At 33.5% G+C, this 17,540-nt stretch overlaps 1 pseudogene; it reads left to right on the top strand.

Annotated features, from left to right (window-relative positions):
- The first annotated feature begins 16,546 nt into the window (after window positions 1-16,546).
- LOC113266494 (60S ribosomal protein L9-like) lies at window positions 16,547-17,132 on the top strand (annotated as a pseudogene).
- Window positions 17,133-17,540: the final 408 nt, after the last annotated feature.

The raw sequence follows: 17,540 nt of genomic DNA, 5'->3' as shown, positions 1-17,540 counted from the left end.
CAGGCACTCCCCAATATTTGTCTTTTCTTTAAAACCACACTTCTAAAATAAATTTTCTGTACTTAATATTTCTGTACCTCAATACCAATTTCTCAATGGGCTAGTATCTGGACTCTACCTCACTTGTTCAGCATAACTTTAATTACTCAAGTCTCAAATTATTTACACGCCACTAAATGTAACGGGCACACTTTCCCATTCTCATCTTTCCTGAACTCTCGTGATACTTTTCTTTATTTATTAATCATCTTCTATTTGTTAGGCAATGTATTTGGTAATTGGTATACAATGGTAATGAAATTCATATATAATCCTTACCCTAATGAAGTTCACAGCCTAGAAGCAAAGACATATATTTATCAAATATTCACAGTTACTAAGTGCATTACAGGGAAGTTACAAATACATTCTGAGTATAAAAAAAGAATAGGTAAAAGTCTATGAACTGGTATCTGAAAGAGAATTAGGATGGCAAACAAAGGGTAGAGTGTTCTAAGCAGAAGAAAAAGCTTCTACATTAGCCAGGAAGTTAGTAGGGGCATGGTGAATATGGGGATCCAGAAGAAAACCAGTGTGAGAATGAGAGCAGATCTCTAGAGAATAGACTGGAATTAACAGAATTAAAGTCATAGTCAAAGATAATAGAAAAACACATTCCTGAATTAAGACTTTGATTTGATTATTTACATGACCAATATATACCAAAAAATAAAAGTGTCATGATTACTTTTTATTAATCTCCAATTACTCAAGTAATATAGTGTCCTTCTTATGAAAGGGAGATACATACAAAATTTAATTTCTCTATAAATAGGAACTCTCATCCCATTCTGCTATTGCCTTATGATAGCTGTTTTAATGTATTTTAATGTCCTTCCATACCCCTTTCTTTGATAATAAAACATGTCCAACAAATAATACATAGTTTTATTTTATATCTTAATGATCTGTGGGAGATTATCTTTTCTTTAAGATTTATTTATTTATTTATTTATTTATTTATTTATTTGAAGGGAGAGGTGCAGAGGGAGACAATCTTCAAGCAGGCTTCACACTGAGCATGGAGCCCAACGTGGGGCTCAATCTCATGACCCAATCATGATCTGAGTCAAAACCAAAAGTTGGATACTTAACTGACTGAGCCACACAGGTGTCCCATCTGTGGAAAAATTATCTTTATGCAATAGAAGCCCAAGACATATTATCAGGAAAACTGTTCTAGAGGTTATTCCTGATAGAGAAATTGTCAGGCCAAATTAAGATTCTGAATGGCATGGTTTACAAAATCAGTTAAAAACATAGTAGCAGGAGGCAAGGAATAAACAAGAAGATACAATGAAAGACCAAACTACCTGAACCCTAGGTTACAAAACATCATGTGTATCTGTACCTCTGTCTCTCATGCCAGTCTTGCCAGCTAATGGTGGTTTGTGGGGACCAGACTTAAGGTTTGAGTAAGGAGCTTAACAGAATGACGGTGCCAAAATAAATATACTTGCCCTATCAAAGAGATGCCAAACAAGAAGCCCTGGTCACAACTACAGATCAATAACGAGTCTACTGAATAGTTACTTCTTTTAGCTGTTTCTTGTTCTGAGCCCATGAGAGACCAAATGGGAACATAATGGGAGTCACAAAGAGCCAATTTAAAGATAACAATTGTCAGCTTATTAGTGACATAATTATAGCTTATGACTTAATCTTTCCATTGATTTCTTTTTGAAAGTAGCACTTTAGTTTGTTCTAATTATTCCATCTTTCTTTAACATATCTTGAGTTTACTAACTTGTGATCTATATTTAACGTATATTATGATTTCTTTTTATTGCAAACAACTCGTTTCATCATTATATATCTTTTTTTTTTTTCAAGATTTTATTTATTTATTTGACAGAGAGAGAGACAGCTAGCAAGAGAGGGAACACAGGCAGGGGGACTGGGAGAAGAAGAAGCAGGCTTCCTGCTGAGCAAGGAGCCAGAGATGCGGGGCTCGATCCCAGGTCCCTGGGATCATGCCCTGAGACGAAGGCAGACGCTTAATGACTGAGCCACCCAGGTGCCCCTTGTCGTAATATATCTTAACACAACTTATAAAATGCTGTTTATAGCTCATAAGCTGCCAGCTTATTTTCTCTCTTTGCTTAGCACTTCTTATGTATTTTATCAATTCTGTTTGTTTTTCTAGTCTTTTGAAGGAGATTAGAATATTCTCAAATAATATTACTACACAAATTACATTTAACCATATTCTATTACACTCTTTATATTATTTGGTAACTTTTTTCTTTCTCTACATTACATTTGAGAACTATTAAGGTTGACTAATCCATATAGATCTGGATCATACCTTTATAGGATTTATATTTGTTCATTTCCATTGTAGTTAGTCAATCTGAAACTACGAAAGAATGGTTTGAGGTGTTACCCGACTTGCATAATTATACATTACTACGTTATACAAACAGAGGATCAGTAGTTCCTTGTATCAGAAACCAGACTTTTGATTCACAAAATACTTTGGACCAGTTCCCATGTTCCAAATCACCATAGGGTGAAGGGATGAAAGCAGATGTCAACTCTATATATTTCAGGGTATGAATCACAGGAAAGTAACCCCAAAACTATGAAACTGGAAGCTTATAAAGGTGGCTGGCACACCTATCTCTCCAGAGATGGAAAGAAATTGATGTTTGCTCTAGAATATAAATACATACTCTCTGGAGGGAGAAGGTCTTTAGGTTTACAACCCCTGGAATGTAAACAAATGGCTCCAGGGAAGATTGTCTATAAATTCCTCAGAAACTTCCAAGGCTTATTTTTTTTCCTTCAATCATCCTTTACATAGGTTGTCAGTAATCTTTGCTCAGGAAGCCCTGAATGTGGGGAAACATGAAAATATTTATGGAGCATTGTTTCCTGACAGCTGCAACAAATATATTCACATGTCTTTTTCTTTGTGAGTTGACTTTTTATTTTTCTGCAGAGTAAGTTTCTGCAGAAGTAAGTAAAGTAAAAATATATTTTTAAGTAAGTAAAGTAAGTAAAAGTATGTAAAGTATAATATAAGTGAGTAAAAATAAGTAAAGTAAATAAAAATAGGTTACTTTCAACAAAATAAAAATCAAAATAGGAACATATTTATTCCTTCAAAATGTCAATTACAAAGAAGATAATTGAGAGTTATCATAATGATTCTTGGGAGAAATGCTATGACTCTAGAATTCTATATGCATCCAAAATCTCATATCATGTGCTAAAAGAATGTGAAAAATCAGAAATATTTTAAAAACATTTCTCAATTTCACACTGTCTCCTCAGAAATACTAAATGGAGTAACACGTTCTGAATATAAAACTTTTGTTTTTCCAGCTTATATATACATATTTAAATAAATTATTCTCCATTGTTGGTAGAGATAGGTGAAAATAGTATATACTCCTTACATTTTATGTGTATAGTTTATCTAGTTTAAAAAATTATATAACATTATAAAAATATTTTTTATATTAGGTAAATGGAAAACAGGGACCTACCGCTTTTGTCATTAAAATAGATAGAAAGGCCATGAGAATTTCATTTGTTAATGACATCCTGAGTTAAAGAAGAATGTAAAGTACACACATTACTGAAAGAAAAAACTGTGCTAACTCCTATTTTATACTTCTTGACAAACTCTTTTTATTATTATTATTTTAAAATTATTTTTCCAGCTTTGCTGGGAAATGATTGACAAATAAAAATTGTATATATTTAGGGTGTGCAATGTGATGGTTTGACATTTGATATATGTATACATTGTGAAATGATTACCATAATCAAGCTAATTAACACATTTATCACCTCACATAGCTACATTTTTGTTGTTGTTGTTTTTATTTTTGGTGCATTGAGAACACGTAAGATCTATTCACTTAGCAAATTTCAAGTATACAATACAGTATTACTAACTATAGTCACTATATTGTATATTATATTCCCAGAATTCATTCATCTTATACGTTGAAGTCTGTACCCTTTGACCAACATCTCCTCATTTTTCCACCCCCCCCCCAAGACACTGGTAACTACCATTTACTTTCTGGTTCTGAGTTTGACAATTTATAAATCTAGATTGTACAGTATTTGTCTTTCTTTATCTGGTTTATTTCACTTAGCATCACGAGCTCCAGTTTCAATCACACTGTTGTAAATAGCAGATTTTTTTTTAAATGGCTGAATAATATGCACAACAAAGGAAACAATCACAGAATAAGAGGGAACATACAGAATGGGAGAAAACATTTGCAAACCATATATCTGATGAGGGATTAATAAAGGAACTCATACACTTCAACAGAAAACAAAATAACCCAATTAAAAGACGGGCAGAGGGCCCGATGAGACATTTTCCCAAAGAAGACATACAAATAGCCAACAAGTACATAAAAAGGTGTTCAACATCACTAATAATCAGGGAAATGAAAATTAAGCCACAATGGAGATATCACCTCATACCTGTTAGGATGGTTATTATCTTAATAAACTCTTTACTCTTCAAACCACATAGAGTTTGTCTAAATGTGTTTACATCATAATAAAGAACTAGGATAATTTGTGTAGGAATAAGCTGTTCTTCCAAAATTTGCTGGTGTTTATTATACAACAAATGCTAGGAATATAAAAGGAAATTTTCAATAGTCAGAAGTATCAAAGCTAATTTTTATTTAATATGTGGAAACAGAAATCATATATTCTTTATTACTTATATTTTTATTATGACCTTTCTTCCTAATAGCACTTGTACAGATATATGTGATTAAATGTAGCTTCCTCATTAAAAGACACATATGAGCTCCCTTTTCCTTTGGTGTATAAAGAGGACACAACAGGTAGAAACCAGCAATTTTGCTATAGATTAGATTGCAAAGAATTACATGTCCTATATTGGTGAGGGGACGCTACAGTGAATAAACTACTAAGGTTAATCCACTGCAGGACAGAATGTAGATGTATTAACTAAGAGAGTTTTTGTCCTTTGGCCTTATGGTCTGTTATGAGTTGAATTGTGCACCATCCCCCCATTCATATGTTGAAGTCCTAACTTTCAGTACCTCAAAATGTCTCCTTATTTGTAAGTATGATCATTGCAGATGTCATTAATTAAGTTAAGATGAGGTTACACTGGAGTAGGGCAGGCCCCTAATCCAACATGACTGGTGTACTTATACAAAGGGGAAATTTGAACATGGCCGCAGATAAAAGGTGAATGCCATGTGAACGTGAAGATGGAGATTGGGGTGGTGCACACATAGGAGTGTCAAAGATGGCCAGCATACCACCAGTAGCTAGGAGAGAATCATGGAATAGATTCTCCCTTGAAAGCCTTGGAAAAAAACAATACTGCCAACACCCTGATCTTGGATTTCTAGTCTCCAAAACTGAGACAATACATTTCTGTTGGTTAAGTCACCCAACTTGTGGTACTTTGTTTTGGCAGTCCTAGCAAACTAATATACGGCTCTTACATCCTTCCTTTCTACAACGAATCAATGATATTCATCACCTCAAAGGCACATATTCGTTCATCTTAGGAAAGAGGAGATTAAAGGATCCAGAAAGTACAAAGAAGTCAAATGTTTGGAATCTTAATATAGACTAGAACTTTGAAAGCAAAAAGTGTTGATTTATAGAGACATGGGGGTTTGAAATTAATGTCAAATTTTTTCAATTTCAAAGCCTGGCTATGATAAAGTAACATGTGATATGTGAACAAAGAGAACTTAAAAGTTTCACCTGCATCCTCAAGGCTTGGGAAAAGTCTCGTGTATTTGAGAAGGGGTTTTTCTCGTTTAAAAGCAAGACTTAGTCTGCTTGTAGGATAGCTGGGAATTAGGACAGTAGTTTAGTTGAGGTCCCCTTAATTGCATGGTTATTTTAAAAGGGCTCTGCTTTTTTCTTTACTAGAAAATTTAGAGAAAACTTAAACTCTCCAAACCAAGGAATAAAATGGGGTGACCTAAGGAAGCAAAATGCTGCATCTAACAGCACACAACTAAACAAACAAACATGGAAATTAAGGGGCATTGGTGGAAGTGAATAGGGTAAATATATTACACATACGTATTGAGTATAATGTATACATAACATATGTCTATAATATATGTATCTCTGATATCTAGTGCACATATATAATGTGCATAACATAATATATGTAATGTGTATACAATTCATATACATCATAATGTGTATAATTTATATATATGTATATATTGATATATTTGGTCTATATTGTATATATACACACACTTCACAGTGTATATATACTTCTATTAAAATTCTGAGTTATTAAACTATTAAGATCATAACATACCTGCTATAATTAGAGCACCTATTATACATAGTACATTATATACCTTTACATGCTGATCTCATTTTTGACAATTTGTCATTTGATTCTAGTATTGAGGAAGGTCAGATGTGGTTGCCCTCATCTTATAGCTAAAAATACTAAAAGCTCTGAGAGATTAAGAATGTTATTCAATATCTCATATGTAATAAATCACAGGGAAGGAACTAGTTCCTTCACTTTCCATACAGTGCTATAAAATGATTAGGGTGCATTAAGCATTCTACTCCCTAGGTCACATTTAGACCATTTTATCTTCCAAAAGAGAAACCTGATCTTACTCCAAGTATAGTGAATCTGTCTTCCTTTTCCAAACATTGGTGCATCAGATTTAGTGCTAAGATATACACTTTTGTCACCCTCTTTATAAAAATAAAAAAATATAGTTTTTCCAGTTAAATCTAAATCCTGTGGGAAATATTGAGCATTCTGTATATTCTTTGCCCATATTATTCAGATCTTGTGGGTTCTTAACACTGATCGCTAAAGTTTCTTGTAAATGTAGTTGTTATCCAATGGCATTAGGCCCCGCACGCATGAAGGCATTATGTCAGTCAGCCCTAAATAGTAGTCTCTCAAAAACTGATATTTACCAATTCAGTATTAGACAGGGAAAGGGATAACTGGATCCTAAAGTAATACAAAGTGAAGTCAATGTTTATATTTAACTCAACTTGATTAGTTGAGTTCTCCAAATATGGAGAAACTTTTCTGGGCAAGTCACTATGTGTGATCAAACGGAGAAAAAAATGAACAAGTCAATCAATAATAATGATGATGATGAGAAAGGCATGATGCTGAATAGTAACAGAAGCTAAATTTTAAGAGGATTAAAAAAATGTGCCATGTACTATGCTACAACTTCACATGCATTGTGCAATTTAAACCTCACAACCCTCCTATGAGATTCTTATCTTCATTATCATACATTTATAGAGAAATAAATGAGTTGACACAGTTAAGTAATATATTCAAATGTTACATGGTCTGTTCATTCTTTTTTTTTTTAAGATTTTTTATTTATTCATTTGAGAGACAGAATGTGTGAGAGCATGAGCAGGGGGGAGGGTTAGAGGAAGAGGGAGGAGCTGACTGCCCGCTGAGCAGGGAGCCTGATGTAGGGCTTGATCACAGGACCCCTGGAATCATGACCTGAGCTGAAGGCAGCAGCTTAACCGATTCAGCCACTCAGGTACTCCTAGGCCTGTTTATTCTTGGAGCCAGATTTGAACCTTTGTCTGTCTGACCTCAGATCCCAAACTCTTAACTGGTAAAAAGCAGTAATTGCATAATCAGTATCACAAATTACCGTTAGAAGTTATCCTTTTTTATTTTATTTTTTATTTATTTTTTCCCCAATCATCCAAACATGACTCTCAAGTAATGTACTGTCACAGAATTGTATGTACGATTTGGTCCTTTGTCAAAAGTGCTAGTGGTCCTTGGCCAAAAAAAAAAAAAATTAAAAATAAAAAAGAGAAAGAAAAATTAGCAGTGTCACCGAAGCCTATGATTATTGTGAGCTTCTTCCTATTAGCTAATGTATGAGCCAACACTTAAGTTCATGTTTATTTTGACTTTATATCTCAACTTATGAAAATGATTGAGCTCTATTCTGTAATAGAAAAATGCTACAAAAACTATGTACTCTAAGTACTCTATCATCTTAGAGACTGCAAGTATTAAAGTTTTGAATAGGATAGAAGACAGTACCAAACACTTTATCCTTAACAAACTCGGCATTACAAACTCCCTATAGCATCACCCTTACTCACGTGAGGGACCCCTACAAACCAAAGAACTATACATTGGTTCCTGGAGGATTAAAAAAAAACAAACACACATTAAAAATCTGGCAACACTCAAAAGAAGACAACAGACCCTAGACCTGAAAAGGCCAAATCAAGAACCTGTCAGTACAAATGATTCAGAACTTCTCAAATCCTGGCAGAGTGAGTGAGCAAGTTGGTCTCTGGAGAATCTAAATCCTGACATTATTTTTGCTCCAAACCACCACTCAGAATTCTACTCAGATGCTGACAGAAAGGCATCCTAGCAGACAGAGCATCGGCAGTAGTCTCTCCGTCCAGTGACTGGAGCAAATAACAGAGACTGTGTGATCTCTGTGTGTTTCTAGCCACTGATCCATAACCTTAAAGCGTAACGTTTTAAGGTACAAAGACATTTGTTTGAGTATTTTCAGTTACGTAAGTCTATCTTTCTTAATACTGTTTTAAATACTTTTTTCCATAAAAAGAATAATTAGTCCAAAGCCCCTCCCAAGAACATTTTTCACTTGAAATGACCCATATTTTAAAAGTAAGGACTTAAACATCTTCCTTTTCAGAAACACCATCTTTCTTTCTTTTTCTTTCCCCTTCCTCCCTCCCTCCCTTCCTCCCTCCATTCTTTTTTTTTTTTTTTTAGAGAATAGTTTATCTCATTTATATTAAATGACGAAGGTGGCTACTAAATATATACTTTCTGTCATGAAAATGTAATAGGAACTGGTATGGTTTTAAATAAATATGAGTTCACTGAGAAGATAGATTCATTTCCTGCTAATTTCAGTAAGAATTGTGAGGCTAGTAGGACGTTAGCCTATTTCTTGTGGCCATCTGTGGACTCCTGTGATGTGCTGTGAACAGTGCATTACTTTCATACTGACACTGATATACTTTCCATTCAATGGCTGGCACTGAAATGAATTTCAAAATGTAAGTGTTTGTTTTCTAAAATATATAATCTTAAATGCACAACTGCTATGACTTCCATTCTTTTTTTTTTTTTTAAAGATTTTATTTATTTATTTGACAGAGATAGAGACAGCTAGCGAGAGACAGAACACAAGCAGGGGGAGTGGGAGAGGAAGAAGCAGGCTCCCAGCAGAGGAGCCTGATGTGGGGCTCGATCCCAGGTGTCTGGGATCACGCCCTGAGCCAAAGGCAGACGCTTAACGACTGGCGCCCCTATGACTTCCATTCTTAACATTGTAATAAAACCTAATTTTTAAAACTTCTATAGAATGACCATTAACTCTAAACCTAATGGAAAAAAAGAACTGTAAGAATTGTTTTATTTCTTAGTATAGAATGGCAACTGATGTTAACAATAGTTATTAAAACATTACACGAAAGATATTTATGAATAGCTTGTGAAAATCAGAATTATTTTTAGTGTGATTTCATATAAGACTTGCTTATATTTCCTAATTCTTTAAAAATTGGTTACTTCTAAATTAACTAGAACATATTACTCCCAATCATTTTGTACAAATGATTGTTTACTATAACGGTGTGTTCTGTGAATTATGCATTTCCACAAAGACTATATTTTTTTATGGTTATAGATAATGTAATATAAATAATTAAGTTCTCAGTAAATGCATAGTGACTTAGAAAATAGCTTCAGAAGATTTTGAAGATAATTTTAATATTTTGAAGGAAATTTTAATCAGAGGAGTGCTGACAGCATTCAGATGATTACTTTTGGAAAATGTCCCTTTTTCTAGACTAAATAATTCTTGCTGGTATTTCCTGAAACTTAACCTTTTTCTAAATATTTTGTTATATGTTTAGTTTCTACTATAGTAGAAATCCTTAAGTAATGCATGTAATTAAAATAATAATAATAATAATAATAATAATAAGAAGAAGAAGAAGAAGAAGAAGAAGAAGAAGAAAAGAAGAAGAAGAGCACTATATAAATGGTAGTCCTTTTTTTGTATTACTTTGGAAGAAATTTCTAAGGAGTTTGGATTTATAAAGCCATAACAATATTTACTTTGTATGTTGTTGTTCTAAAGAAAACTGACAAAGAAAATCCACCTTTGATCTCAGCAGGAAGCCAGCTGACCATTCATAGTGATTAGGATGTTCTCCTCAGACTTTGATAGGCAGCAGAAGGATACCCAGAGAGGCGGGCACAGGCAGAGATTCTGGCAAATGAACTGACCTCACCTGCCACAATCAACACACACTTGTATAAACTCAGTATTTACACAAACCCTTGTTCTTTGCATGACCTAATGTTACATTTTTGTGTACAGTAGCTGTCAAATCGGGCAACTGGTTCTACTAGCCTTTCTGCAATAACATCCCCACTCCCTCTTTTTAAAATTTTTTTAAAAGATTTTTCATTTATTTATTTGACAGACAGATAGAGCCAGAAAGCATAAGTGGGGGGAATGGCAGAAGGAAAGGGAGAAGCAGGCTCCTTGTTGAGTGGGGAGCCCAATGCTGTACTTGATTCCAGGACCCTGGGATCATGACCTGAGCAGAAGGCATGCGCTTAACCAACTGAGCCACCCAGGTGCCCCTCCTTCTTTTTTTTTTTTTTTTACTTTATTTTGTTTTTAGTTTTTGTGACTATATTGTTCTTGTTCAGTGATCTGGTTTCAGTGCAGTTGGAAAGGGAAAGGCAAATGCAACAATCTGGTACTTTTGAAGCTAATAAATGTATATCCCTACCTGATTTAATGACACTTTAAACTTGAAGAGTACAGGCACTCAGAGATAGGCTCAAAATTTTCCCTACTGTCAAGGAAAGCAGTTACAAGCATACAGAATTCTTGTGCAAAAATAAATTGTTAATAAAATTGTTAATAAAATTCACATCTGCATTGTTTTCTTTTCAAAAATTAAGTTATTGTGACCACAAATGAACTCAAAATTATAGAAGCATATTTTTTTTACATGGAGGTTAATAGATACAGAATTGCATTGTGTTAATTGCTTTTTCATGTGCAAACATGGTAACCACAACACTTATTTCATCTGAGTGACAACAGTTCAGCACTGCTGATTGTACAATATCTAAAATTTGTCAAAGATTTTTTTCCCCTGTGGTTAAGCTGTTTAAGAGTCCTCTGATCAATGATACTTTAATAAGGCTAGAGGTGGAAGTTTAAATAAGGGTATTTTTTTTTTTGAGGAAAAAATTATTTTAATTTTTAAGTGGCTCTTACATACTCTCCTCAAATTTAAAAGAATAACACTAAATATATAAATATATGTGTATATATATCTGTTAAATATGTGTACATATCTGCTAAAATAAAAATAAATATATATTACTAAATATAATTTTTATTAGTATAAAATATATATTTAGTATACATATTAGTATAATATATATATAGATAGAGAGAGGGAGAATGTGTGTGTGTGGAGAGAGAGAAAGAGTTGGCGAAGGCTTTGTTTGTTTATCTATGCGTGATTAAGAGAGTAAAGAAAGAATCAAGGAGTTGGAATGATAAATGATAACGGAGGCTTAATATAATTATTGGGGTTCTTAAATTTTTTTTAAAGGTTTAATTTATTTATTTGAGAGAGAGAGCACGTGTACCTAATGGGGTGAGGCAGAGGGAGAGGGAGAAGCCGATTTCCTGCTGAGCAGGGAGGCCAATGCAATGTGGGGGCTTGATTCCAGAACCCGGGATCATGACCTGAGTCAACAGCAGACGGTTAACTGACTGCCCCAAATTTTGTTTTTTATTAATAGGTTTCAATTGAAAATTCAGAAATATTCAGAACAGCCCATCAAATTTCCACTTGATGATCTAACCCAGACCCACTCCAGCAAAACATGACAGGTTACATTTTTATCTGCTATAGTTCTTTGAAGTATTCAGTGAGAAGAATACTGTATCGATCTTTTTTCTAGCGTCTTATTTTGTTATAAACTATAAATAATTCTGCCAATTTACTCCTGTTTAGATTTTTTTTTCTTGTAGGATTTCACTCAGTTGAATTTTCAAGACAAAGAAAAACCTGTACCAGTCCTCTTTCTTTTTAACCAAATCTAATATGTCTGAATGCATTAGTACTCTCTATTTCCTCCAAAGATAATTGGCAGACATTGATGTCTCTCCTTTTAAGTAACTGCCAAAGAGTACACTAAAAAGCTCTAGGGAATCTAGTAAGCCATTTGTAATGATGTCAATAGGTTTAAATATCACACTAACAATGAATCACTCTTCCATTAACAAAATTATTTCTAAAACTGCCATCATCATTATTTCAATAAATGTACATTTGTTATATCATTACCAAGGTAAGCGTTTTAATTCCTTTACAAACATTATAAAATGTGTTTTTTTCTATAAACCATGTCCATATAAACTGAGAAAATATTACTAACAATAAATGTAATTGATGCTAAATAATCTATCAGAGCATTTGAAAACAATTTACAAGCTAAAAACATTTTCAACTTTTCTCAGTGTAGGAAGGGGAAAGCAAGTTTAAATTATAGTTATTTTAAAGGACTTTTCTACATTTTTTTCACTTTTTTTTTTTTTTTTTTTAAGTAGGCTCTGGGTCCAGCATGGAACCCAATGTGGGGCTTGAACTCATGACCCTGAAATCAAGACCTGAGCTGAAATCAAGAGCCGGATGCTGAACCAATTGGGCCACCAAGTCATCCAGTACATTTTTTTTTTACCTTTGATGAATAATCATATTTAAGTTCATATGTCATAATTTCATCATGCTGGTATTTAAAATATGTATATATTTACGTAAATATATTTGAGAGCTTTAATTCACAAAATGTACCTACTATATTAAATTAACTACATAATTAAAATGACTTCTCTTAAGATAGAATATTTATTCATATATATCAAGAAAATAAAGTCTATAATTGCATGAAATTATTAGGTTTTCACGAAATCAGGTTATTAGAATTACTGTTAAACAAAAGTTAGATAGTGTGAGCACTGATTAGACACAAGGATAGATTCATTTTTGAAAATATAGTTGTTTCTACTGAGTGCTAGAAAACAAAGAATACACAGGTCTCAGAGAGCAGTAAACAGAACAAATCCCGCCCCCCCCCCCCACCCATCCATGCCTTTGTTCTTAAGGTTTCACTCATTTATGGAACATAAGAAATAGGAAGATTGGTAGGAGAAGGAAGGGAAGAATGAAGGGGGGGTAAACAGAAGGGGGAATGAACCATGGGAGACTATGGTCTCTGGGAAACAAACCGAGGGCTTCAGAGGGGAGGGGGGTGGGGGATTGGGATAGGCCGGTGATGGGTATTAAGGAGGGCACATATTGCATGGTGTACTGGGTGTTATATGTAAGTAATGAATCATGAAACATTGCATCAAAAACTGGGGATGTACTGTATGGTGACTAATATAACAAAACAAATATTATTTTAAAAAAAGTGAAAAAAAAAATAAGAGCCAGTTAGAACGATTTAGGAAGAGAAGGCTGTGAACTGAGGCAACAGTCAAAGGTCATTAAGAGAGACAGGGAATCACCCAAGTAGAGAAAATGCTCAGACTACATATATAAACAAACTGTACCAAATTTGTACCAGATCAAATGTAATTTCTACTGGACTTCATTCTTAACATTCAAGATAGTTTCAGTCATTCACATAATTTTTTTATGAAGACATCACACATGAATTGTTTAGATTTTAGAACTACAAAGCATCCAAAAGTCAGAGTCTGACACAAACTTAAGAAGGACACAACAGGTACCTGACTGAATACTGAAAATACAACACATTATCTAAAATGTTCTGTGATATAACAAAGGACTGATGTTTTAAATGGCAATAAATAAATAAATAAAGCCTAAAAAAATGGGTACATGCTATTTAAAATGTGTAATTATGAAAACAGACACGAGAATCAGTATCTCTCTTGTTAGTATCCTCACTTATAAAATTTAAAAAAATTGTAACAATCATTATTTCATCATAGGGATGTTGTGAAGATTAAATTAATTCATACAAATGAAGTATTTAGTCCTGTATGGACTATGGTAGGAGTTATACTTTGTATTGTCATTATTATTATTTCATTATCATTATCTTTGATACCCAATTCTGTTTTCTGGGTCAGCATTTAAAAGTCCAATAGAACCAGAGGGTGTGAAATGAAGGCAGAGCCTTTCTTCCATGGGAAACAAGCCCTCTGATTAGTTTCCACTTGTGTAACCCCCACCAGCAACTAAAATTCAAAATACAAGAAAGCCCACAATTTATAAAGGATTATAAAATGGGATGCCCCTGAGAGAGACCAGAAGAATGTTTCTCCAAACAGCTAAGATACAAAAATGTAAATTACTGCTTCAGTTGTTGTAAGCAATGTCAAGAAATCCCACAGAATTTCACTTTTAGTAGGACGAGTCAATCACTATTAATCTACTAAAAGAATTGTTAGCATTATAGACATTTGGTACTCATTTCCTAAAAAAAAAAAAAAAAAAAAAAAGCAGATAAAGATTTTATTCAGAATTCTGCTAAGACAAGCTGTCACACAATGCTTGGCCGTGTTGTGAAGGTCCTATCTGCATGCAGATTCATAGATATTAGGAATCCCTCTGCATTTTATGAGGCATGTTGCATTTTTTAGTGCAACATTTGTGTTGTCTTGAGTGTATTATGACTTCAAATCCTAGAGTCAATATATTTATAGATATGTTGTTCTGATTTAGATTTATTGATCATTTGATTTCATAGAAACGTTGAATTTTAAAATATTTGATTAAATTGTTGCCAGTGTGATTTGATATTCCAAAGGAAAATCCATGGACTTAATTTTGATTATGATCTGCCTAAATTTATAGAAAAGAATCAGTAATAAAGAATACTGGTACATTTCCAGTTGTGATTGTCATAATTAAAGATCTACTGATAGTTTTTTCAATAATAGTAGGATTTGAGAGAATAATTACAATTATTTATAATCACATAAAATTCCAAAACAATGCTAGGAAAATAATCCTTTTGAAGTTCACATATCCAATAATTCTAATTATTCAACTGCTGAAAACCTCTGAAATATCTTTGAAAGAGCACTACAATTACATCCAGCTGTGTGGGATTTTGCAGGTTTATTTGCTTTTCTTTCTGTATTATTTTGTCTGTTTTTTAACTTTTATTTGGGAAATAATTACATACTCAAAGGAAGTTGTAAAGATAATACAGAGAAGACTCTTACTTGTTATTCCCTTTCCCCCACTGGTTACATTTTACATAATTATAATACAATATCAAAACAGAAATTTCACATTGCTACAATGTATGTGTATAATTCCATGTGACTTTTTCACATATGTTGATTTGTGTAACCAAGAGCATAATCTAGGTACAGGACTATCCTATGCCACAATAATCTCCCTCATGGTACTTTTTTTATAATCAAACCAGCAACCAGTTGACCATTCCTAACAGCTGGAAAGACCTGATGTATTTTTCATCTCTATAATATTGTCATTTCAAGAATGTTATATAAATGGAATCATCCTTGTACAACTAAGTTTTTCTACTCAACATAATACCGTTGAGATCCATCCAAGTTGTTGCATGTATTGATAAATAATCACTTTTATTTATTGGTAGTATTCCATGGTATGGATAGACAATAGTTATTTTATTTTATTTTATTTTATTTTATTTTATTTTATTTTATTGTTTGTTTGCTTATTTATTTACTTTTTAAAGATTTTATTTATTTTGAGAGAGAGAGACACAGAGAGCATGTGAACAGGGGAGAGGCAGAGGCAGAGGGAGACAGAGAATCTCAAGCCAACTCCTTGTTGAGCGTAGAGCCCAATGTGGGGCTCCATCTCACTACCCTGAGATCATGACCTGAGCCAAAGTCGAGAGTCGGTCACTTAACCTACTAAGCTGACCAGATGCTCATGGATATACAACAGTTATTTTAAACTTCTCACCTAGTGAGAGACATTTTGGTGTTTCTACTTTTTGGCTATTTTAAATAAAACTGCTATAAACAATTATGTACAAGTATCTGTGTGGACGTAGGTTTTCATTTCTCTGGGATAAAAATGCAGGAGGCCAATTACTGTGTCATATGGTAAGTGCATGTTTAGCTTTTAAGAAATTGTGAAAATGTTTTCTGGAGTAGCTGTACCATTTTAAATGTATCCTACCAGCAATGCACAAGATCTCATTTATCTGCATCTCAGTGCCATTTAATACTGTCACTGTTTCATTTTATTTGAAATGTTAGCTATTCTAATAAGTTTATAATGATGTCTCAACATTGCCTTAATTTGCATTTCTTTGATGGCTAATGATGTTGAAAAGCTTATCATGTGTTTATTAGCCATGCATATATACTTTTCAGTGAAATATTCCTTCATGTTGCTGTTTGCCACATCTACTGTGAGAATGAAGACCATTTTCAGCAATCAGACTGTCAACATTCCAGAAAATGTCAACATCACTCTGAAAGGATGCACTGTTATTGTGAAGGGCCCCAGAGGAATCCTGCAAAGGGACTTCAATCACATCAATGTAGAACTCAGTCTCCTTGGAAAGAAAAGTAGAGGCTACGAGTTGACAAATGGTGGGGAACTAGGGAAGGACTGCTACTCTTCTCACTATCTGTAGTCATGGACAGAACGTGATCCAGGGCATTACACTTGGCTTCTGTTACAAGATGAGGTCTGTGTATGCCCACTTCCCCATCAACGTTGTTATTCAGGAGAATGGTTCTCTTGCTGAAATCCAAAATTTTGTGGGTGAAAAATACAACTGCAGGGTTTGGATGAGGCCAGGTGTTGCTTGTTTAGTTTCTTAAGTCCAGAATGATGATGAGTTAATTCTTCAAGGAAATGACATTGAACTTGTATCAAACTCAGCTGCTTTGATTCAGCAAGCCACAATAGTTAAAAACAAGGATATCAGAAAGTTTTTGGATGGTATCTATGTTTCTGAAAAAGGAACAGTTCAACAGGCTGATGAATAAGATCTAAGTTGTTCAGCTACAGAAACAGCAAGATGCTGGATGATTTTTCAGACTTATTTATGAATATTTTAAAGACGCAATAAAAGCGCAATTGATTTGGGACTTTTTCTTAAACCAACAATCCTTTCCAACTATTTGGCAATTAAACCATTCAGAAGTAAACTGTAGTGTGCTAAGAAGAGTAACAGAAGGAATAGAATAGAAGTTTTTTTCCTAGTAAAACTTCATAGGAGAAGAAAAAAAAAAAAAGAAAAGATTCCTTCATGTCTTTTGCCCATTTTTTATTTGGACTTGTTTGATTTTTGTATTGTTGAATTTTGAGAGTTCTTTATCTGTGAGATACTATATAGATATATAGATATACATAGATAGATATAGATATACAGAACTACATCTATCTATATATATATCAGT

Source organism: Ursus arctos, unplaced genomic scaffold (genome assembly GCF_023065955.2).
Source record: "Ursus arctos isolate Adak ecotype North America unplaced genomic scaffold, UrsArc2.0 scaffold_3, whole genome shotgun sequence".
NCBI lineage: Eukaryota > Metazoa > Chordata > Mammalia > Carnivora > Ursidae > Ursus > Ursus arctos.
The sequence above is the reverse complement of the archived record's forward strand: the minus strand, read 5'-3'. Positions and strand labels throughout refer to the sequence as shown.